We start from the raw sequence: 24,276 nt of genomic DNA, 5'->3' as shown, positions 1-24,276 counted from the left end.
GAGCTGAGAACTCACAAAAGCTAGGCAAAGGCTTGAAAGTTTGAGCTAGTTTCTCAGCCCTGATTTTTCATAATTTATATCTCTTCCAGAGAAGTTACCGCTCATGTAGCTCCCAAAACATCATAGTTTTCAGATGATAAAATTCTGGGAGTCTAGTGACTAAAAAGCATTAATGTGCCTCTATCTTTTTTTTTTTTTTTTTTGGTGGGGTCACACCTGGCAGTGCTCAGCGCTAACTCCTGGCTCCACGCTCAGAAATCACTCCTGGCAGCCTGGGGACCATATGGGATGCCCAGATTTGAACCACAGTCTTTCTGTATGCAAGGCAAATGCCTTACATCCATGCTATCTCTTCAGCCCCAATGTGCCTCTATCTTAAGACAGAACTTTCTTAGATATTAAGAGTTTTATCAGATGGGTTATTAGATGAATAATTTCTTGCATTTTGTGGGTAGTCTTTGTATCCTAGTTACTGTTTCCTTTGAGGTGCAGAAGCTTCTCAGTTTAATGTAGTCCCATTTATTTATCTCTGCTTCCACTTACTTGGACAGTGGTGTTTCCTCCTTGAAGATGCTTTTATCTCAATGTCATGACTGTTTTGCCTATATCATTTGTATATAAAAACACCAAGGATTTTTGAGTGTTAATTCTTGTGGCCTATCACTTTAACTATACAAATCTATTAATGGAAACTTTACGGTAGAGTCTTTAGAATTTTTTAAATATAATATCACATCATCTTCTAACTTTCCTATATGGATGCCTTTGATATCTTTTTTTACCTGATTGCTATGGGATGTACTTCCAGTATATTGTTGAATAGAAGTGACAAGAAGGAACAATCTTGTCTTGTGCCGGATCTTAGAGAAAAGGTATATATATATACATATACATATATAAATTGTATATATATATACAAATATAAATAAATATATGTACAAATATAAATAAAAATATATATAATCTAATTATATATATACATGTATATATTTATATATAAAATCTAATGCCATCAAAAACTGGGGAGAAGAAAAGAACAAACATTTAATCAAAGAAGAAATACAAATGACCAAAAGACACATAAAGAAATGCTCCACACTGGGGCCAGTGAGGTGGCCCTAGAGGTAAGGTGTCTGCCTTGCAAGCGCTAGCCAAGGAAGGACCGAGGTTAGATCTCCCGGCGTCTCATATGGTCCCCCCAAGCCAGAGGCAATTTCTGAGCGCTTAGCCAGTAGTAACCCCTGAGAGTCAAATGGGTGGCCGAAAAAAAAAAAAAGAAAAAGAAACGTTCCACATTACGAATCATCAGGGAGATGCGAATTAAAACAACATCATCTCATGCTACAGAGACTGTCACATAACACAAAGAACAAGAACAAACATTGCTGGCATAGACATACGAAGAAAGAAACTCATTCACTGCTGTTGCAAATGCCATCTAGTCCAGCTTTTATGGAAAACAATATGGAGATTACTCAAAAAAGTGGAAAATGAGCTTCCATATGATCTTTCTATATCACTCCTAGGGATATACAGTAGGAACAGAAAAACACAATCCAAAAATGCCTTCTACATACCTATATTCATTGCAGTGCTATTTACAATTGCCAGATAATTCACTGAACATTTTTGACCTACTTAATGGCAAACATCACTCATGCTAATTACTAACCACTTGTGTTTATTACCTATATACTACATAAGGCATCCACATTAAACAATATCATCCTGAGAAAAACTACTAAAATCCAGAAAATCGTAATTGAGGCAAAGCCTCTAAACATGATGGGAAAATTGGACAAATTTATGCCATTTTTCTTCTTAATTCTAAAATGATTTTCAAACTTAAAAAACAGAGTATATAAATTAAAAAAGCCTGAGGTTAAAGTAACATAGTTTATGCATGAAATATATCCTTCAAAGTTAAGAAAAGGCTAGTAATAGTGCTACATAATGTTAAACATATCTCTTTAAACCATTTAAGGAAATATTGACTCATGTAAACATAACTTGAAACATATTTAAGGGGAAATAAGCCCAAAATAACTATCAGAATATCCATTATGGTTATTTTATTTCTAATGCTTTCATAATTCTATGTAATTCCCAAAAGTAGCTTTTGGTTGGATAATACAGCTAGGGTATTTGCTTTACACCAGCCAACTCTAGTTTAACCCCTAGCACCTCATATGGTCCTCCAAGCTTCCTCAAGAGTAATCACTAAGCACAGAGCACTGGCTTACAAAATCTAAACCAAAACAAAAAATATAAAAGATAACTTTATTTAAGAATTGGTATCGTATAAACAAATCTATTTAGAATTTTCAATAAGCTGATTTATTACATGAGGTCCAATGCGACTATGTTATTTGGTGCAAATGCAAAGTACGCTAGTACTTAGCTATAAGGAGAGATGATATAATGCAAATTCCAAATACTTGAATGATTCTAGAGTACCATGTTCAATGAAGTCATTCTGAAATAGAGAGACATAGACTGAATGATCTCACTCATATGTCACATATAAAGAAACATAATAAGTAAACAACAAAAAGCAAGACAACAGATACAGAGAACTAAGTTTAGAATGAAGCATAAATCACTATGTAAAGAAATTGAAAAACAGAATGGAGATGGGGCACAGGGACAATGGTGGAAGGAAGATGATATTCTGATGAAGTGTGTGGTGATAGAAAATTTTATGTATGAAATCCTGCCTTTACTACTATTATAAATAATGATTTATAATATTTAAATTGTGATCAAATTATATTATTTAAATTATGAGTTAAAATCATAAATATTTAAAAATAAATATTTTTAAATATGATAGCATAAACAATAACATATTGAACTTTAAAAAATTAGTACACATAAGTTTTAGAATTTACATTAAATAATTATATGACATTCAAAGAAACTCTTTGGACAAAAATAAAAATTCTAAGACAAAGGAGAAATATGGGGTGGTAGGAACTTTGGAGGTGATGAAGTAACTGTACATCAATACAATAACCATTAACACTTCTGTAAACATGTGACAATTCCATTTTTAAAAATGTTTGCCGAGGGAGGGTGAGAGATGCAAAGTGGGCCTTGAGACATTGGTGGACAATGCTGTAGGTATGAAATTAAAACATGGTATACAGGAGCTGGAGAGATAGTACGATGGCTAGGGCACTTGACATGCAGGCACCCCATCCAGATTCTATCCCTGATATCCTATATAGTCCCCCAAACACCTCCAGAAGTAATCTCTGAGTTTAGAGCCAGGTGTATTATTGGGTCGGGTATGGCTGAAAAACAAACCAAAAAAATAAAATTACAACAATTAATACATAAAATTCTATTTTAACATTGTATATCATATCTACAAAAAAGTATAAATTTCTCAGGCTTGTAATTTTTAACAGATTGTGCTGCTAAAATTTATATTTATAAATAATAATGCAAATTGCAGATAAGCAAAATGACCAAATTATAGAGAAAGAGAAACATAATAAGGAGTATTGAGTTTGAAAACTGAGAAAACAATGTAGAACAACTTAATGAGATGAAGTCAGTGGTTATTAACTAATATAAATAAATCTATACACTGAAAGGAAATTATAAATAAAATAGGGGGAAAGAAAGATACTAAAATGTATATTTAAATGTCTGTAATAATACATGACCATTTCAGATAAGAATCAAAATATAAATGAGAAAACAATGAATTTTATTTTGTTCAGGTTTTTACACCTTATCAACCAATATCAATTTTAAAAAATGTATAAAAATTTTATAAGGTATTTCTTTTTTGGGTTTGTTGTTGTTGTTGTTGTTCTTGTTGTTGTTGTTTTGGGGCCACACCACAGTGGTGCTCACGGGGGTTACTCTTGGCTCTGCACTCAGAAATCGCTGCTAGTTCAGGGCCCATATGGAATGCCAGAGATCAAACCCGTGTCAGTCCTGGGTCAGCCATGTGCAAGGCAAGTGCCCTACCTCTGTGTTACCACTCAGGCCCCTAAGTATTCTCAATTTGTTAACACATTTGTTTAAAATGTCAAACTCACAAACTTGGAATATCATGATTGATTTTTTTTTAATTATCATTATTTTGGAGTCCATACCCTACTGTGCTCAGGGCTTATGCCTGGCTTGTGTCCAGGATTTCTTCCTGAGGGTGCTTATGGTGCCATAGTGGGGTGCTACAGATAAACCCGGGTCAACCCCATTCAAGACAAAAAGTGGACTATCGCCCAGACCCCTAATACTGTTTTTAACCGTTATAACTTGCATAGTCTAACAAGCCATATTAAAAAAAATGTATATAACTCTACCATAATCTTGTTAATATTCACAAGACAACAATAAAAATATTACTGTGAATGCTATATAATAATCATTTGATTTTGTGTAGCAATTGTATGAAAGTCAGAGAATTGGCTTTTGTCTATACCAGTAAAAAAAAATAAACTGGCTAAATACCCATATCTGAAAAATAATATACCCACAAAATAATGCCTTAAAATCTAACTCAAAGACCAACTAAGGAAAGACATCCAAAGGAATCTTCCCTTTTGTTTGTTTGTATGGTTTTTGGCCACGCCAAGCAGTGCTCAGAGATCAAGCCTGGTGGGACTCAGGGTACCATATAAGGTGCTAGTATCAAACTTAGATCATCAGCTGCAAGGCATCCGTACTATCTCTCCAGTCCCTAGAGTCAACTTTTTCTAGTATTTAGTGGAATTACTACTATGTGAGTTTTCTCACTTTCCTTCTGGTCAATTTAGAGCAGAGCTAATCAAATTCTCTTTCAAGCAAGCTAACAATTTTTCTGTAAATTTGGTTTTCTAGACGTCTATTTCTAAAAAAGGGTGATTATTATCATTAGTTTGATGTTTTCCTGTATGAACTAATAGAATAATGATCACTGATATTCACAGTGAAATTCAAAAACTACAAAAATTACATTTTTGTACATTTTCTACATTGAAAACTCAATATTTTGATCCAGTTTCTAAATGTAGCTTAATTTTCTTCAATATACTATTAGTTTTATAATAACCTGACTAAACAGTTTCTTCTTCACTCACATCATGTACTAAAAGAATACAGTTTATCACTCTCCAAGCTTTCTATTTCTCAACTCAATTGTCATTTAGAAGTCCAATGCGCTATTCATTGCACTACAGAGCCAGGCTTAACTACCATTTAGCAATGTAAAGTACCAAATGAAAGAAAATGATTTCATCTTTATTTTCTCATAATTTGAGAGAAACACATACTTTTCACCTCCAATCTGAAGAAGTATAAAAATCAATGTAGAAAAGTACTCAATACTTGACATCCTACTGGAAATATGCACAGGAATAGTAAAGCATAAAATGTGTTTTTGTTTTGTTTTTCTTTTTTATTTGGGGCTCTGTTCTGGAGCTTCCAGCTCTATTCTGCATATTTGCTTCCATCAATAGTCAAGAGACCATATAGCTGTAGGGAGTGACCCCACATGAGAAGCATGCATTCAGATGGTTGAGCAATCTCTCTGTGGAAGGTATAAGATTTTTCTTTGCACAGTTTCATATTGTATATGAAATCACTTGATTTGGCATATGGGGAGTCTACAAAATACTAGATATCTGGCAACTTTTACTGTTTTATATTAATTTGTTTTTTTAATTTTGAGAATTCCATTATTTATAGTAAATCCATATTAGGCTAATTAAACATTAATAGAAATAATGGCATTTGTGTAATAAACTATTGTACTAGAGTGCAAAGTCTTCCTTACAAGAAGACAGATATAATATACCACAAATAAGTTCCAAGTACCAAAAATATTCTTCACTTCACACTTGACACTGTGTATATCATTATAAAGAATATACATAGCAAAAGCTAATTATGGGGGGAATGAATTGATAAACCTACTAAAGGTATTTATGTTCTATATGATTAAAGAGACAGATACATTATTCTGTGAACTGAATATTATAATTTTGGTGGTGGTCATACCTGGCCACACCCAGGGTCTATTCATGGCTCTGTGCTCAGAAATTGCCCCTGGCAGGCTCGGGGAACCATATGGAATGCCAGAATCAAATCCAAATTTGTCCCCGGTTGGCAGCATGCAAGGCAAATGTCATACCACTGTGCTATCTCTCTGATCCCTGAATCTTACAATTTAAAGGGTTAATCAGAAATTAGAAATCTTTGAAAAGATGATTAAATTATCAGCAAAAATATGAGCAATAAGCTACAGTCCTTGACTTAAAGTAAGTAGTAAAACTTTGCTGAAAAAGCAGGATGGAAAATGAATAAATGAAATTTTAATTTTAATTATTAAAAACAAAAGTATACAAAGCCGGCATAACATAAATTGTGTAGAATGCTATGTTCCGAAGTTAGTTTCAGAGCTGGAGCAATAGCACAGTGGTAGGGCATTTGGTTTGCATGCTGACCCAAAAGGGCCTGGGTTCTATTGCTGACATTCCTTACAGTTCTCAGAGTTAAGAGCGATTTCTGAGTGCAGAGCTCAGAATAACCCCTGAGAGCAGCTGGGTGTGGCCAAACAACAACAACAACAACAACAACAACAACAACAAAGACGAGAAAGTCAATCTCTACATAAGAAGTGGGGCCCAACTTAATTTGACAACCTATGTAAAACATCATTACATAAACCAATAATCACTCACTCATTCAATACATCAATATATTATAAAGTATTCTTCTTTGCATAGCATTCTTTGCACCTATATGCACTCGTAAGGGTGCACTGAAGATAATGTGAACACACTTACATGACTATTCTGACACTCTAGAGTTAACATGTGTCTAAAAAGATAACTTCATGTGTTAATTTAGGATATAAAGTATACTTTTAATTAAATTATAAAAGGAAGTTTCTAATATATGTCCACAGAAAGTAGTATTCATAATTAAATATATAAGTTAAAGAATAGAAAATAAATAAGAAAAATCTTTTGAAACAGTATAAGAGAAATAACATAAAGTAAGTTTGTAAGAAAAAAATCATAGAAAACAAAAACTAAATTAACAAAACAAAAATTCAGTAGTTTTCTGGCATTGGCTAACTCTTAATGAAAAACTACTACACTTCCTAGAATACTTTGATGATTTGAAATGATGAGTAAATTATTTCTCAAGTGTAATATATATAGGAAATAGATCAGTGAAACAAAAAGAAATATCATCACAGCATACAAACAGAAAATTCACATATAGAAGCAAAAAAGTCACAGTTTACATAGCATTCATGCTTAAAATCAAACATCACTTTTTCAGATTCTGAAAATCTCCTCCCTAAATATGGAAGAAAAAAATCCAGGGTTTTAATATATATTTTTTTCAACCTGGAACAGCTGCAAAAAAAAAAGTCTTGCTGGAGATAAGCTTGGTTATAAATATCAACATTCCCTTTAAATAAGGGAGTCCAGTTTTCATGCCATCTGCCACTATCTAAAAGAAAAAATATGAAAATCATAAAACAGGAAAATTTCTGTAAGGCATTTAAAATGAAACATAGTAAAAAGGCTATGAATTCTCTGAGCCTCTGCTTTTAAACTTGCCCTGTTTGGCTCAGATCAGAAAAAATATTCTTATAGATATTGTAATTTTGGGCACATGAATACATTGACTGAATATTATTTCTTTAAAAAGGGGCTGTTTTCTAATTTTTTTTCACATTCCTGGGCTATAATCACAATCTTTGACTGGACCACATGTCCTTATATTTTATTTTTAAACTACATTTGTTATTTCTATTACCTCTACTCTCCCAAAACTTTCTAGAACCAATTTCAGAGACTTTAATGTTGTCACTTTCTGTATAAAAATCTAGTAACAGAACTAAAATTTACTTTTAATAAAGATCTTATTCTAAAAAAATCTTTCCTGCACTTCTTTGAATATATTTGTCTTTTTATACTTGAGTATAAATTTTATCTTACATTTCAATCATTTTTATTGAGACCAATGTGAGTTACAATTCCTTCACAGTTACATTTAAGGTACGTAGTGACAGTGAATTAGGGCCTTTCCCACCACCAGTGTGGACCTCCCTCCGCCAGAGTTCCTCACATGCAGCCCAAACCGCCACCCCTAGCACCCTGGACTGCTAGTGTAACAGGTCCCTTTAGTGCTTAGCCTGTTATAGTTTTGAGTCTCTTGATTCTGTTGTTGTTGACTTTGGGTTGGGTATTTAGGGCTGATCATTTTTAAATTTCCATTCAATGTTCATGAGACTGCTTGCTCCTGGTACCATCACTTTTTTTTTTCTTCTTAATTTATGAGGCAGAAGAAAATGATTCATGTACTAAGGTACTGTTGGGAAAAAAAGGCAAGGAGGAGCCCCTGTTTAGAAGCTATAAATATACTTTTAAAAGAAGAAAGAAAAAGAAAGAAATAGAAAAAGAAAAAAAAAGGAAAGAAAACAACAACAACAAAAAGGCTGGCTGATGTGGCAATTTTTTTTTTTTGGTTGGGGTTTTATTGCATAGGCACAGAAATTGGGGAAATTAGAAAGGAAATTCCCTTGGCCTAAAAGATACAGGGTTTCTCCACCCTTATAGCATATTGTCATGGGATCAACTACGAGCTCCAATCAACTAAATTTTATCTTAAAACCTTCCTTCTGTGCCCTTAATTATTTTTCATTCTTTGTTAATAACCTTATGGTTGAACATTTTAATTTTTCACAGTAGCACATCTTTATTACATCCAATAATGAAGTCCATAAACCACATCCATTATTTAACTCCTTAAAGCATTTATAAAAAAGAGTAAATGAAGGATGATCTACCAAACTACAGTTCCAGGTGGCAACCAAGAAATTCTCTCTTTAAGGAATAGCCATTACAGTAATGCTGAGATCACTTGAGAAAAAGTAGAAGATATAGATGTATTGTGTCAATAGGTAGCTAACCTAGATCTAGCTGAAACTCTGTGTGTGGGGGGAGAGTGGGGGATTAGTAAATTCTATTGATAACAGTGCTAGTAGTCTGTAAAACCATCAAATGTAGAAAAGGTACTTGGTCTGAGCAAATGGTGCATGCTTAATATACTTATTCTCTCCTCTTTCACACACATATAAAGACAACCTATATTACTTATTAGAATTGCAATTAATACACTTTATAGGAAAATCTGTCCTAAGACATTTCTTAATCAGTTTCATATAATTTCAATCATGAACCACCTATGTCAGTTTTAATGGGGGAAAAATTGTTTTGTTTTGTTTTTTTTGTTTTGGGGCCACCCAAGCAATGTGCAGGGGTTATTCCTAGCTCTAGGTCAAGGGTCATTCCTAATGGTGTTCAGGGGACTATATGGGATGCCAGGGATTGAACTCAGGTTGACCATGTGCAAAGCAAACATGCTACCCACTGGGCTATTGTTCCAGCCTACAAAATTTTTTTATTTATTTTTTATAAATGACAATGCATCAATTGCTTTACTGAGATGCTGTGTCTTTTATATATAATAGAGGGAAAGATTTCTTCAAGGTAATAACCAATAATATCGAATTTCAATTTTATTATTTAAAACTAACATTTTACAAAAATTTTTTGTTCATTTCACAATTTGGTGACAATATTACAAAATGATACAAGCAATTAGCTTTGCATCAAAAATTATTTACATGAGATATGATTTCTAGTTTAAAATTAAAGATATTTTAATATGAAACAGAAAAATATTTTCCAATTTCTCTCCACTAGAATGAGTAATAGAAAGCCTTTGTTCTGTACACCAAGGAATCTAATCAATAGAAATGCACTATAAATAGTTGTGGGTTCTCATTACATATTTTAGGGAGAAATAGTCTGTGAAGAGAATTATGTTAACCTAAAATGTCAATATCTTTTGATTAGCATTAAATTACATTGCTTTGAATTTTAACATTTTTCTATAAGCAAACTCTTATATGATGATAGATCTGATAAAACAGGAGGAAAATTCTCCCTAATTTAATTCATTTCCTTTCTAGTTTTATCATTTATCAGTTGCTCACCAACCTACGCTCATTTACAAGCTTTTTAATTGTCATAGTAAGAATACCTGTGCTAAATGACTGTTGTAAGCATTAAATTAACAGCTAATACAGGGCCCAGGGAGATAGTACAGGGAATAGAGTGCCTTGGGCCAACCCAGGTTAGATTTTCTGCCACCCATATAGTCCCCTGAACACTGCCAGCAGTAACACCCTAGTGCTGAGCCAGAAGTAACTGCAGAACATTGCTAGATGTCATCTAAAAATAAAATAAAATAAAATCTAATACAAAGCAATTAACATGGTATTTCTTAAATTTGTTCTTAATAATTATCATTAATATGATAAAAAGCATGCTAATTGAATAAGCTACCTATGGGTGAGGTAAAACTCCACACAGTTCAAATCTTAGAGAAGTGCAATTTAATGACTGCATATTCAATTAAAAAGTCAATGAACTTCCTTATATTGAAGGTTCCTAGAGTATTAAGAGTGGCCACAGACCATATTAAGCCTATAAAAACCTAATTATACATAATGTACAGTTTCTATTATTTATTCTGTTAGCCATCTTCTACCATAAGCTTTAATATCTTCATCAAAAGTAACTATATATTGAAGCCAGAACAACAGAACAGCACAAAGTCATCCCAGGTTCAAGCCCCAGATCCTACATGGTCCCGTGAGCACTGAGTACAGAGTCAGAAGTAACCCCTGAACACAGTAGATTGTTTCCCAAAAATAAAAAAAAACAAAACCAGAAATAAACAAATAAAAAACCTAGATAACTTTTAAAGTAATAAATTAGGGGCCAAATAGATGGTACAGAGGATAGGGCACTTCTCTATATATGGCCAACCAAGTTTCAACTCCTGGCATCCCATATGATCTCCCTATGGTCCCCAGAGTATTGGCATGAATAACTCTGAAACCAGAGCAAGCAATAACTTCTGAACAACAGCAGGTAGGGCCAAAAATAAATAAATGGCCAATTAAATAGTGTTGGAAAACTACTCTTAATCTAATTATCATATAGCCAAGGTATATGCACATAGTCAGCAGTAAAAATATTTCTTTGGGCCAGAGACAGTACAGGGAATATTAAGGTACTTGCCTTGCATGTGGCCAAATTCAGTTTAATCCTCAGAACTTGCATATGGTTCCCCAGGCACCACCAGGATTGACCCCGGTGGGTCTATGACCCATGTACATAGATCCAAGAGTAAACCCTAAATATTGAAAGGAATGCACACACAACATAAACAATCACACACACATACACATACAAAGGATAAATGATAAGTAGGTAGATGATAGATAAATACATAGATAGATAGACAGGCAGACAGACAGGTAGACAGGCAGGTGGACAGAGAGAGAGAAATAGATAGAGATAGATAGATAGATAGATAGATAGATAGATAGATAGATAGATAGATAGATAGATAGATAGATAGATAGATAGATAGATAGATAGATAGATAGATAGATAGATAGATAGATAGATAGATAGATGATAGATAGATAGATAATAGGTAGATAGATGATAGATAGGTAGATAGGTAAGTAGACAGATGATGATAGATAGATATAGGTAGGTAGGTAGGTAGATAGATAGATGATAGATAGATAGGTAGATAGATAGATAGATAGATAGATAGATAGATAGATAGATAGATAGATAGATAGATAGATAAGTAGGTAGGTTGGTAGGTAGGTAGGTAGACAGATAGATGATGATAGACAGACAGACAGACAGACAGACAGACAGACAGACAGAGAATAGATAGATGGTAGATATTGGTTGGCTAGGCTAAACATCTTAACCTTACTCTGGATGAAACGGAGAGTTGTTAAATAATTCTTAGTAGAGAAAAGTGCAAGACAGAATTCGGTGCCATATTTTAGGACATATTTCCTCTCCCCACAATACTTGTGAGGAGGAATAATCAAATAATCAAGAAAATCAAAAGCAATGCATAATAGCTAAGAGATATGGTCTTCTTGTGATAGGGACATTAAGTGTGCTCAACGTATGATCAACCAAACTGGGGGTTAAAAAGATAGTACAGCAGGTAGGGTCCCCACTTGCCTTTCACGTGGCCAACCAAAGTTCAATCCCCAGAACCCCATATGGTCCCCTAGGTGGTCACTTAGAGCAGAGATAGGAGTAAGTTACAAGCAGTGCCAGGTATGCTCTAACAGAAGAAGAGAGAGAGAGAAATAAAGAAGGAAGGAAAGAGGAGGAAAAAAAGAAATAGAAGAAAAAATATAAGAGAAAAAAGAAGAAAGATGATGATGAACTGCTGAAACATAGTAAACTGCCAAAGTATTATAATATTTCAAACATTGACAGAGATGGAATATTTAAGGCAACAAATTCTTAAGCAGCAAATCAAAAATGACTCAAGAAACAAACAAGATCTATTCTTAGAGCTCTATGTCTATGGCTTTACAGTTCATGTTTCATTTACTTTGATTTGCCCAAATATCACAAAACAAATACAAATATAAATGTATTCCCAATTCAACACTGCCTGACATAGAAAGAACTAAATTTGAACTCCAGCACACTGCCAGAAGCAAACAAAACAAAACAAATAAGGTGATAGAAATAAATCACAAATGAAAACACCTTTTGCCAAATGTTAATCAAATAAACACACCTTGTGTTGTGTCCGTAATGCTGCCAACACTGAACTCTGGAGTGCTGCCAAGGGGTAAGAGAATTCCAAAGGAAAGATCTTTCTGGAGGAAGCTGTGTTTGCATCCTTGGCAAACTGCAATTCCAGATACTAATAAAATATTCTGGTTCCTTTTTTTCTTAATGAAATTCAAACTAGAATAATATAGATATCAAATGATTGAGCTCCAAGGTCCCTAATTGTCCACTAAATAAAATCCTCATACCAGAATTCCCAAAATGTGTTTCTTCCTTTACTAAATCTGTCCTAAGTTCCATCCAATTAAGTTTGTATGTTAAAACATGCTTGTAAAACATTGCAGACTTGCCCAATTTTCACAAAGCCCATTTTCTTAAAAATGCTCTAATTAAAGTCCTATAATAGAAAGGCCTATTAAGTTTGCTTGACCCAAGTTTACTTTCAGAATGTTCAATAATGCAACAATGAAAGCAATAATTAAAAAACATCACATAATAAATGATGTGTTCGTTTTTATCCAGTAAGTATTTACTTAATATCTACCTATCTTTTCATGCAAAGCAGTAAAGTTATTTAGTTTTGCACTGCAATTGCTCTCCATAGAAAAGAATGTCAAATTAAATGATACCCATCTATATTCTAATAATAATGTCAGCTGAAAACTCAACACCAAGTATTTTAGAACAGTTTACAAATTCTAATCATTATAACAAAGCATAGCTTGCAAGGGCTATAAATTATGCCTGAAATAATAAATTTATCTCTATTTCCTAGTACAATATGACACTGCTCAAAGTAGTCTGGTGGTCCCTCAGTACATTGGAGTGGCCCTGGTATCCCCGCAATTGTTGGTTCCAAGCAGTACTGATCTCCAGGTTCAACCATTGAGCCATTTGGTCCAAATAACTGGGCCAAACATTGTCTATAGTAGCCCCTGGCCAACCTGAAAAACAGTGATCATAATGAAGGTCAAGTTACAATAGGGAAACATAGTTGTTAAATAGTACTAAAGATTAGTACTAAATGCCTGTATTAGATTTAGTATTAAAAAGTACTAAATAGTACTAAAGTAATAGTAAGCTGTTATTTGTCTTGGTTTTTTTTTTTCTTTTTGGAGAGTTGTTTTTTCCCTAAAAGGAACAAAAATACTTTAAAGTCCCAAATGAGTGGTAATCTATTGCCATCACACCAAAAATACTAATTGTACGACTAGAAAACGTTTTATTTTAAAATGTTGCTTCAATTGGCTGAAGTCATTGAGTTTTTCTTTCCTAATATCAAATCATAGCAGACACATACACACACACACACACACACACACACACACAAACACACAATCTCTATATATCCCTTTAGGTTTTTAGTTTAGATAGATGATCAAATAAGCATCACATAGTAAGAAAAATATATTAATATATTAATAGCATAGTTCTATATATGCCTCTTGTAATATCTTCTGGTACATTTGAAAGATTCATAAAAAATAAGTAACTAGATGAGAGACAGCATATGCCTTGCACTTTGCCCTAGCACCACATAGATTTGCTGAGCACTACTACAAGTGAGCCTTGACAAGAGGCCATGAGTAAGATCTGAATACAGCTTGACAGGGTTCCAAATCAAAAATTAAAAAATAGTAAATAAATAAGCAACTTCTCAGAATCCACCATTAGGCAAATGATATTGGCTAGAAGGGGAAGGTCAGGTAGGCAAGGCTATCAAAGAAAGCAGAGTAAAACAAAAGTATGCAAATTAATTAGAATAGTTAATCAATTAAAAATTAATTATAAGTTAAATTCTAGTAAGGAAACAAGGTCTTCTCTGATAAGAGTGCTAAAGAAATATTTATTTACAGGGAAATCTCTCACAGGATAATCTCCATTCTACTCTCAGCATCCACCCTTTGAAATTAATCTTTTGCCAAAGGCAGATTTTGAAAGGCAGATTTCTCTCCTCTATAGGAATATTATTCTTTCCTTTTTACATCCTTCTCCTTCATTAACTTTAGCTTCACCTCCAGCCCACTCTCACCACATATTCCTCTTTCTCTTTATGATTTGAAAATTTTTTGCCATTATGTCTGTTATATCTTACGTCAAAAAAGTCCTACTTTTATTCATGGATTTTCTTAGATCAAAGTTTTGACTTACAGTTATTTATTACTTTTTTCCTCAAAACTATATTCTCTTCTTTAGATTACAGAAACAATTAACATATATACCTTCAACAGATAGATGACTAAAGAAATGGTGGTACATATAAGCAATGGAATATTATGCAGACATCAGGAGAGATGAATGGACAGTTCACTTCGACATGTCTGTTTTTTTTACATAAGGATTGTGATCAAGATAACAGAGAAGAAGCAAAATTGATCTCCTAGGAAAGGACAAAATGTTGGGCTAGAAAGATGGTTTAAGAATTAAAGTACATGTCTTGCATACTATTAACCTTGACTCAATCCCCTATACCATATGATTCCATGAAGAACACTGCAGTAACATCTAAACAAAAGGAGGATTAAACTCTGAGCACTGCAAAATGTAGCCCAAAATCTTCCTACCACCACCACTGCAAAAAAAAAAAAAAGGTTGCAATCAGAAAATGAAAAATTCTCTTTATCGATTCTCAAATTAAAAAAAAAAACCTACCCAGAAGTTCAACATTATATTGAATCACTGAGATGAGAAATTATTACTCATATAATATGTGTATATATGGATTATATGTTTACTATTCCAAAAGAGTTGAATATATTTAACTTTCCTATTAATTTTTAAGTTGCTAATCTATTTGGCCTTACAGTTTTTGCAGCTATTGTCAAAGCTAATGAAACCACCTCATTGATATTCTCATTCTCCATTTCAGTATCTTTTATGCTATTATAAAACTAAGATCCACTCATTTAGGGAATTATTTCCATATAATGATCCAACAAAGAAGTTTCTTCTTCATAAACTAATATTAGTGAAATAGACTTCATTAGTTAAGCTAAATGTATCAGTTATTTTCATTAATTCAATGTCCTAGGTAGGTAAACTATATTTAAATACAGAATAGTTACAGAATGTTTATCCTTGCATATAGAATATTTTATTATTTATGATTTCAAAATCAAGACTTAAGCTAAGGACCAGAGAAACAGCTCAAATACTTGCCTTGCACACAGCCAAACCTGGTTCAATTACAGGTATAGAAAATGATTCCAAGTACTACCAGGTTTCTGAACACAGAATCAGAAATAAGCCCAGAGCAACATGAGATGCGACCAAAACTACCATCAAAAAAAAAAAAAAGGTAGACCCAAAAATAATCTTCTATTTTCATAAAAAAATATATCAATATGCTTATTGTTGTAAAGATAGTCCACATTTCTGCAATGTATGAAAGGACTGAAAGGGGTCATATAGATGGTTCATATGGCTGGAGTACATGTTTTACATAGGAGACCCAAATTACATCACTAGCATTGTATGGATCCCTATGTCCCCAAGGAGTGACCACTGAGCACTGCAAGGAATAGCCCAAAAATGAAGAAGAAAAAAAAGAGAAGAGAAAGAGAGAGAAAGGATTAAGGGGTATTAAGAGTATGGATTAGTTATGAAACGATTTAGCATTTGCGGGTCCAGAGCAATAGCACAGAGGTAGGGCATTTGCTCTGCATGCAGCCAATCCAGGATAGACCTGGGTTTGATCCCTGGCATCCCATTTGCTCCCCGAGCCTAGCAGGAGCAATTTCTGAGTGAAAGAGCCAGGAGTAACTCCTGAGCACCATTAGTTATGGTCCCAAAACAAAAAAACTAAAAAGCTTTAGCACTTGGATTGTAATCCTACCTGTTCAATAAGAAATGTGGGGCTGGAAAGGAGAGATAGCACAGCAGCGTTTGCCTTGCAAGCAGCTGTCCAGGATCTAAAGTGGTTGGTTCAAATCCCAACGTCCCATATAGTCCTCCATGCCTGCCAGGAGCTATTTCTGAACAGATAGCAAGGAGTAACCCCTGAGTGCCACCAGGTATGGCCCAAAAAACCAAAAAAAAAAAAAAAAAAAAAAGAAATGTGATAAGGCCTTCCTCACACCTATATTCACTGCAGCACTATTTACAATAGCCAGACTCTGGAAACAATCAAGATGCCCTTCAACAGATGAATGGCTAAAGAAACTGTGGTACATATACACAATGAAATATAATGCAGCCATCAGCAGAATAAAGTCATGAAATTTTCCTATACATGGAGGAACATGGAAACTATTATGCCGAATAAAATAAGTCAGAGGGAAAGAGAGAGAGAGATGCAGAACAGTTTCACTTATCTATGGGTTTTTAAAAAATAAAGACATTATGGTAATATTGCTCAGATATGAGGGCCGGAAGGACTGGCTCACAATATGAAGCTCACCTCAAGGAGGGGTGAGTGCAGTTAGAACACTAACAACTACTATAACAATGTTAATGAGTTAGAGAAGTAGAATGCCTGTCTTCACTACTGTGGGTGGAGGGGTCTGGGGAGCATTGGTGGTGGGAACGTTGCACTGGTGAAGGGGGGGGGGGGTGTTCTTTTTGTGACTAAAACCCAACTACAATTATGTCTGTGATCACAGTGTTTAAATAAAGATATAAAAAAAGAAATGTGATAAGGGCTCAAATACAATCATATAACAAAAGTTCATTAAATAATTTGTGTTATTCACGAAGTATAATATTTTTCCCATAAAAGCCATACTAAGGGCACATTTACTAAGACTATTACATTTAGAACCAAATCTACTGATAATCAAAACACTAAAAAAGTAGATATGTATAAACAAAGACTTGAAGAGATCAGAATAAGCTTTATAGTTCACCATGAAGCAAGGCCCACTGGGGTAATTAGTTTCCAAGAGAAGCACTGGGCAACAGGGTGCATCAAAGACTGGGTTAAACTTAGTAGTCACACAATATGTGACCCTAAAACTTAGGATCTGGAAAGTCACTGTCACTTTAAAGAAGTAATAGTATACTTAGTGTACAACCACTCATACACAGACGCATACAAATACACAGGAACACCTCAGATCTGACTCTTTATTCATGAACTCTCAATGGATTTCTGTTCCCTGGCTAAAATCTTCTGATCTCTATTGCTCCATTAGTAGGGCTAATCTATTATAAATTGGTAAACACTCAAGGTTTGCTCTCTTCTTTCCATTTTGTTCTTCCCACGAAGAACAGTAATTCTGAGTAAATGTGTCTCTTCTGAAAATTGAAATTTTCTCTCACCAGCATTAAATCTAGACTCTGATAAAGGGAAATGATTATGAAACAAGCAGCAAATACTAGTGTTTTTTTAACATTTTGGATTCCCAGGTGAAGCATGATCCTCAATCAGCTCTTTAATAATAAAGCATTATTTGTTACAAAAGCAATGCATAAAGATAATAACAAAGCATATTCATTCTACGTGCCTGCTATACATTTAAGAGAAGGCATTAGTTATTCTGTATTGATCCCCCCAAAACTTGAATTTCATTAGAATGCTTTCTCCTATCCATTTGTCTTTATTTCCGTTGGTCCACCAGAAACAAACTCACTAAATAAGAGTATTTAAAATAAAATGATAAGCACTAAAGAAACATCAGATATCTATATAGTTTTACATGTATTATAAATGCAATATATTTTTCTCTTGAGAAGTTTTACTTAACTACTGATAATATCTAATACTGAAACCTGCTCTCATTGATATAATGAAGGAATTTGAGCAAAGATAATTAATGTTACAACCTTCCATTTGAATACAGAAAATAGAAAAAGAATTACAGTGGAAATAACCACAATATTTTTAGCCACTAAAACATTATAAAGGACCATTAACTTAAGTGAAGAAAAAAATTCTAAGAGTCACTAGTATACACAAAAATATTATCAGCGTTTCTTTTTTTTTTTTTTTTTTTTTTTTTTTGGTTTTTGGGCCACACCTGGCAGTGTTCAGGGGGACCATATGGGACACCGGGATTCGAACCAACCACCTTTGGTCCTGGATCAGCTGCTTGCAAGGCAAACGCCGCTGTGCTATCTCTCTGGGCCCTCTTTCTTTCTTTGTTTGTTTTGTTTATGGATTTTGGGCCACACTCAGCAGCATCAGGAGTTACTCCTAGCTCTTCATTCAGAAGTCACTTCTGGCAGGATCAGGGACCATATGGGAGGCTAGGGATCAAACAGAGGTAGGTCATGTGCCAGGCAAATGCCTTACCCGTGTGCTATCACTCTGGCCCCCAAATCAGCATTTCTTATTCTAAAATGCACTATGAAGAAGAGAAAACTTGCATTTAATTTTTACCTCAAAAATATAAATGAGAATTCTTCTATACTACTTGTAGATAAATGCTCTTTTCAATTATTTAGATATAAAAATATGACTTTAAAAATGTATAAAGGGCATTTGGAGTAAAATAGAGCTTTCTTGGTCTTAAAAGATAGCAATTTAGTAAATATTGGTAGTTCTTGTTTGTTATATGTTAAAATAAAGTGACAGAAGATTTAAAATTAAGTTAAATTATGGTAAAAGGGACTGGAAGAAACAAAAAGGACTTGACTTTGCCCCTAGCTCTGTATTTTATTCATAAGACAAGACAGAAAACTTTTCCCCAAGAATCAAAGTGAAACAAGTTTTTATTAAAGTTCACTTATGGTTTAGATTGTGTCTCTAAGGAGTTACTAGTTTTCTTGGTTTCTCAAAGTGACATGACACCAAAGGTTACCATCATCATCATCATCATCATTCTCAATTATTTCAGGTATGTACATACTTGAGATTGGGGGGGGATAAAAATGGGGCATGTTAGGGGGAAAAATAACATCCAATAACTCAAATGCTACTTAACAGAACTAACAAAGAATGAATAACAGGTAAATGAGTAGATTTTTTTCCCTCACTTCTTAATATCCTAAAAGAAGAAAATACAAGAAGAATAAGATGGTGACTAGGAAGAACTTGTGCTTACTTCCTACCATTGATTATTACAACAAAACTTCAACTATATATGAATTAATCTGGCCGGAACACACCTGAAACCCAGAAAAATACAGCTTCAACAACAAACGATAAGAAAGAGCCACTCCTTAATGCCCTTAATACCCTTAATTTCATCCTTAATGCCCTTTCTACAGACTCATTTGTCTTTAGAACCAATTCACAAGAAAATGAAAGGACTACCAAAAAATCCAAGAAACAAATTTCAGAACCAAATGTTTGCACTGTTGACTTTCAACAATCAAAAAGATATATTTTCTAACTTCTTCATAAAGCAAAATTAAAAAAAAAGGAAATGTTTCCTAACTCGGGTTTTGAGCTCAGTATTAACAATGACACCAAAAACAGAGGAGGGAGGAAGGGAGGAGGGGGGAGGGAAAGAGGAGGGAGGGAGTAAGGAAGGAAGGGAGGGAGGGAGGAAGGGAAGGAGGGAGGGAAGAAGGAAGAAAGGGAGGGAGAGAGGGAGGGAGTAAGGGAGGGAGGGAGGGAAGAAGGGAGGGAGGGAGGGAGAAAGGAAGGAAGGAAGAAAAATATAAAGGTCAAAAGGTGATAAGCAAAAATGCAAAAAGTGGAGCGGAGGGATAGCATAGTGGTAGGGTGTTTGCCTTGCACACAGCTGACCCAGGAAGACAAGGAGGTTCAATCTCCAGCATCCTTTATGGTCCCCTGAGCTAAGCGCAATCACTGAGCCCAGAGCCAGGAGTAACCCCCGAATGATGCACCCCGGTGTGACCCAAAAAACAAAAACAAAAAAATGGAAAAAGCTCAACAAACTATTTCTAGAGGTGGGAGAGGGGGCAGATAATAGAGGTTCTTCAAGTAATTAAAAACAAACCGGAAAGATTCCATTTTGTTTCTGTGTATTCATTAGAACATAAAAACATTAACTCAAAAAGATATGCACCCAATATATATATACAGCACTACTCACAAGAGCAAAGAGTAACAGTCCAGTGTCCAAGACGAATGACTGGGTAAATTTGTGGTAGATATGAACAATAGAATTAGATTCAGTTAAAAAAAATTGCCATACAGATTTACTATAAAGAAATGAAATAAACGCAATGAAAAAAATACTATGTGATTTTAGTCTTTGTGGAATAGAAAAATAAAGCAAAGAAAGGAGTAAAACCAAAACAATCTCTGCCACCGAATGGTGGAAACCAAAAGGGAAAAATCTGGGGCAGTATGAGGCAAGCAGAGAAGTGGTGGAAGGTGATATCCTCAGCTAAGAGAAGAAACTGTATACCAAAAACTGTAGTTGAAAAAACTAAAACCAAACAGAAGGGAAATTAAAATAGACTTTATTTTATGTTTTTACAAATCCAGATCCTATTTAAAAACAAGAAAAAAAGACTCAATGGAATCAGTAATAAGATATACTCCTAGGAGCACCTTCAGAAATCATTTCAGGAATGAAGGACAGATACATGCCCTAGCTTTCTAAGTTTGAAAAAACAGAAGATTACTGACCAAAGACAAACATTCCAAACAAACATCCTGCCAGCTCTGCCTTCCAGATCAAGGTTCCTCCCTGTGTTAACAAGCAAGACAAGTTTCCTTCTCCAGGATTTGTAAATCGAGCAGAAGGAAGTCAACAAGAAGTTAAGCTCCCTTTGTTCTCTGCAAGATTTTTGCTCTGCTAAGTCATCTGGGCGGCGAAAAGGGACAGGAGCAAAAGGGGAGATTTTTGCAATGGCTCATTGGGAGTTATCATCTAGAATGAATGAATGAGTGAATGAATGAATGGATGGGTAAATGAATGCATTATTGAATGTGGAAGGTTTTTGCTCTCCTGAGTCATCTGGGCACAAGGGACAGGAACAAAGGGGTAGATTTGCAGTGGTTCGTTGGGAGTTATCATCTGGATGGATGGATGGATGGATGGATGGATGGATGGATGGATGGATGGATGGATGGATGGATGGATGGATGTGGAAAGTTTTTGCTCTCCTGATTCATCTGGGCACAAGGGACAAGAGCAAAAGGGGAGATTTGCAATGGTTCGTTGGGAATTATCACCTTGAATGAATGCATGAATGAATGGTCACAAGGAAGGCAAGAGGCAACAGAGGTTTTGCTTTGGGGAATCCCTACTACCTCCTTCACCTTAAGGGCTGGTGGGAGGGAGTCCTAGATTTGCACCTAACCAAGGATGAATTGCCTCCCATGGCTAAGAAGCAGACTGAGTTGCAACACACAAGATCGGTGGAGACAAGGGGATTCCAGAGTGTAGACACCCCGAGATCATCCTCAGACTTTAGGAAGGACATTGCAGGACCTCAGGTATTTGTTCTTCAGAGGGAGGAAACATAAAAGAAGGGGAGAAAATAAAATAAATTTAAATTAAAAAAATTAAAATGAAACAAAATAAAATAATAAGAGAAAGAAAAGAAGCAAAAGAAAATAAGAGAAAACAAAATATAAAATAAAAAGAAAATATAATAAAAGAAAAGAAAAGGAAAAAAAGAAAATGAAAATAAAAGAAAAAATAAAGTAAGGGGAAGATGTCCAGGGAGACTGCGTTTAGAGAAAGAGCAGGACCACCACAAACTGATGAGGGACCATGAAAAGAATGCCGCGGGTTGATTGACAGCAAGATCAGCCAATCCGTAGAAAGTTAGCAAGCGGGGAAGGCGGGATTTAGCTTTGACTGACAGCAAGTTCATCTAATCCGCTCAACGAGGGGTAGAGCGGGACTTAGGGTTGCCAGGCAGCACAAACAGCCAATCCGCTCAAAAGCTGAAGAGGAGTAAGGCGGGACTTACGACTGAATGACAGAAACGTCAGCCAATCCTCTCACAAGGAGGGCCGGGAAGGTGGGGCTTACCGTTGCCAAGGCCCGCACCAGACACGTTGGCAGGGCGGGAACCCAGAGGGAGCCGAAAGACACAGTGGCGGCGCGCCTGCCATCACCCCCGAATCCCACGCATCTCCCGGGTCAGCCCAGCCCCGTCGCCTTTACCTGAGACACACACCTCAGAAAAGGGCCGACGAACTTCTGGTCCTGCTGGGAAGGCGGCAGCTCTCCGACGCCTTGTCAATCAAGGCAGGGGGCGGGGCGAGGCGGACACGCACCCGCAGCTCCCTCAGGGCAGGAAGGGAAAGGGGCGGGGTCTGGGTGGAAAGAGGCGGGGCTTTCAGCCACACACGCAGCTCCCATAGGGAACGACGGGAAAGGGGCGGGACCCGGAGGGAAAGGAGGTGGAGCTCGCGCGCCGATTGGCCGGGAGCTCTCCCGCTCACTCCGGTCCCCGCGCTCTGATTGGAAGGTGTCGCTTCCGCTCACTCTCTTCCTTGAAGCCAGAAAGCGCGGGATCTTTGCCCTGTTTGTGGATGATGGTTTCCTTGGAACTTTGAAGACCTAATATCTGTGTTGACTGGAATCTTCTCTGCAGCAGTCAAAAATAAGGACAGCACTTTGTGTTATCAATATAACCAGAATATTATCTTTAATATTTTAATAGTTAATATTAATAATATTTTATTAATAAATCGATAGTTTAATTTACTGTTAATAATATTTTATATTTTGATATTTAATAACTGGTCATATCTACACAAGGAAATGTGAAGTCATTAGAGCTTATTTGGAGCATATTTTCAATTCTTTCAAAATCCCTCTTTCCATCCATCACCTAGAACAATGACATTGAGATATGGAGGTTCCATGTATCCAATCATTAAATCATTCAAAAGTGCTTTCGAGCATTTTCTTATGGGGTGAATGAAAATTAAAATCTTTAGAAAAAATAAAAGTGCATCATTTTGCATTTTAACCTTTCTCTACCTGAAATATAATTTACTTTACTAAAGACCAATCAATCATGTCTTTTTATAAGTCGGTAGGGAAATAATTATAATGCAAAAGAATTAACTCAAGACCATGGCTTTTTTTGTGGTGCCTACCGTTATCACTGGAGTGCTCACTGGATATTTGACGATTCTTTTTGTACTGTTGGGGTGTTTCACCTTTTTTTTCTCCTTCATCTCTCAAACCGACAATAAGAGCCTCTAGAAGGATTCCGCCCATTTTCAGCATATTAGACTTTTAACCCAGTTTACTACTTTTCTCTTCTTCAAATAAAACCACATAACTTGAACTATGTAGTCCTTCCTCCCAGTTAGAGGGGGAAATAATGGAGGCACCAAGACCAAGACTTCTAAGTAGCAAGCTAGGTACAGAGAGGACCACATATTCTGGCAGCCCCGGGGGTGAGGGAGGAGGATATGGGAGGTAGGACGAACACGGAGGGACAAATCGGTGATGGGAACCCCCCTGATTTTATGTAAATATGTACCCATGATATTATTGTCAACTATATGTAAACCACTACAATCAAAATAAAAATTATATTAAAAAAAGTTATAGATATTTCTAGAAGTTTCTCTAAGTCTCCCATGATATTAGTGTCAAGAACTGATTCTAAAATATGTTATAATCTCCTGTCCTCTCCATCATTACTAATTTCAGTTCCTCTCCCAGAAATAATCGCAGAGTTCTCTAAATATTCTTGTTTTCTTGTGTTTAGTTTTGTTCTGGGAACCATACCCAGCCTTAGTCCTGGGTCTGCTATCAGGGGTCATCCTGGCAGCCCTCTGGGA

At 35.4% G+C, this 24,276-nt stretch overlaps 1 protein-coding gene across 1 annotated transcript in view; it reads right to left on the bottom strand.

The window, feature by feature from the left end:
- The window catches only part of TRIQK (triple QxxK/R motif containing), a 76,335-nt gene extending 53,647 nt beyond the window's left edge, over nt 1-22,688 (bottom strand). The window contains exon 1 of the mRNA XM_049782132.1: nt 22,637-22,688. The gene's annotated coding sequence lies outside the window, so the exon portion shown is untranslated. The remainder of the gene's footprint in view (nt 1-22,636) is intronic.
- Between the last annotated feature and the right edge of the window lie 1,588 nt (nt 22,689-24,276).

This window comes from Suncus etruscus, chromosome 10, assembly GCF_024139225.1.
Source record: "Suncus etruscus isolate mSunEtr1 chromosome 10, mSunEtr1.pri.cur, whole genome shotgun sequence".
In the NCBI taxonomy this organism is placed as follows: domain Eukaryota; kingdom Metazoa; phylum Chordata; class Mammalia; order Eulipotyphla; family Soricidae; genus Suncus; species Suncus etruscus.
This window is presented reverse-complemented; position numbering and strand designations above follow the sequence as displayed.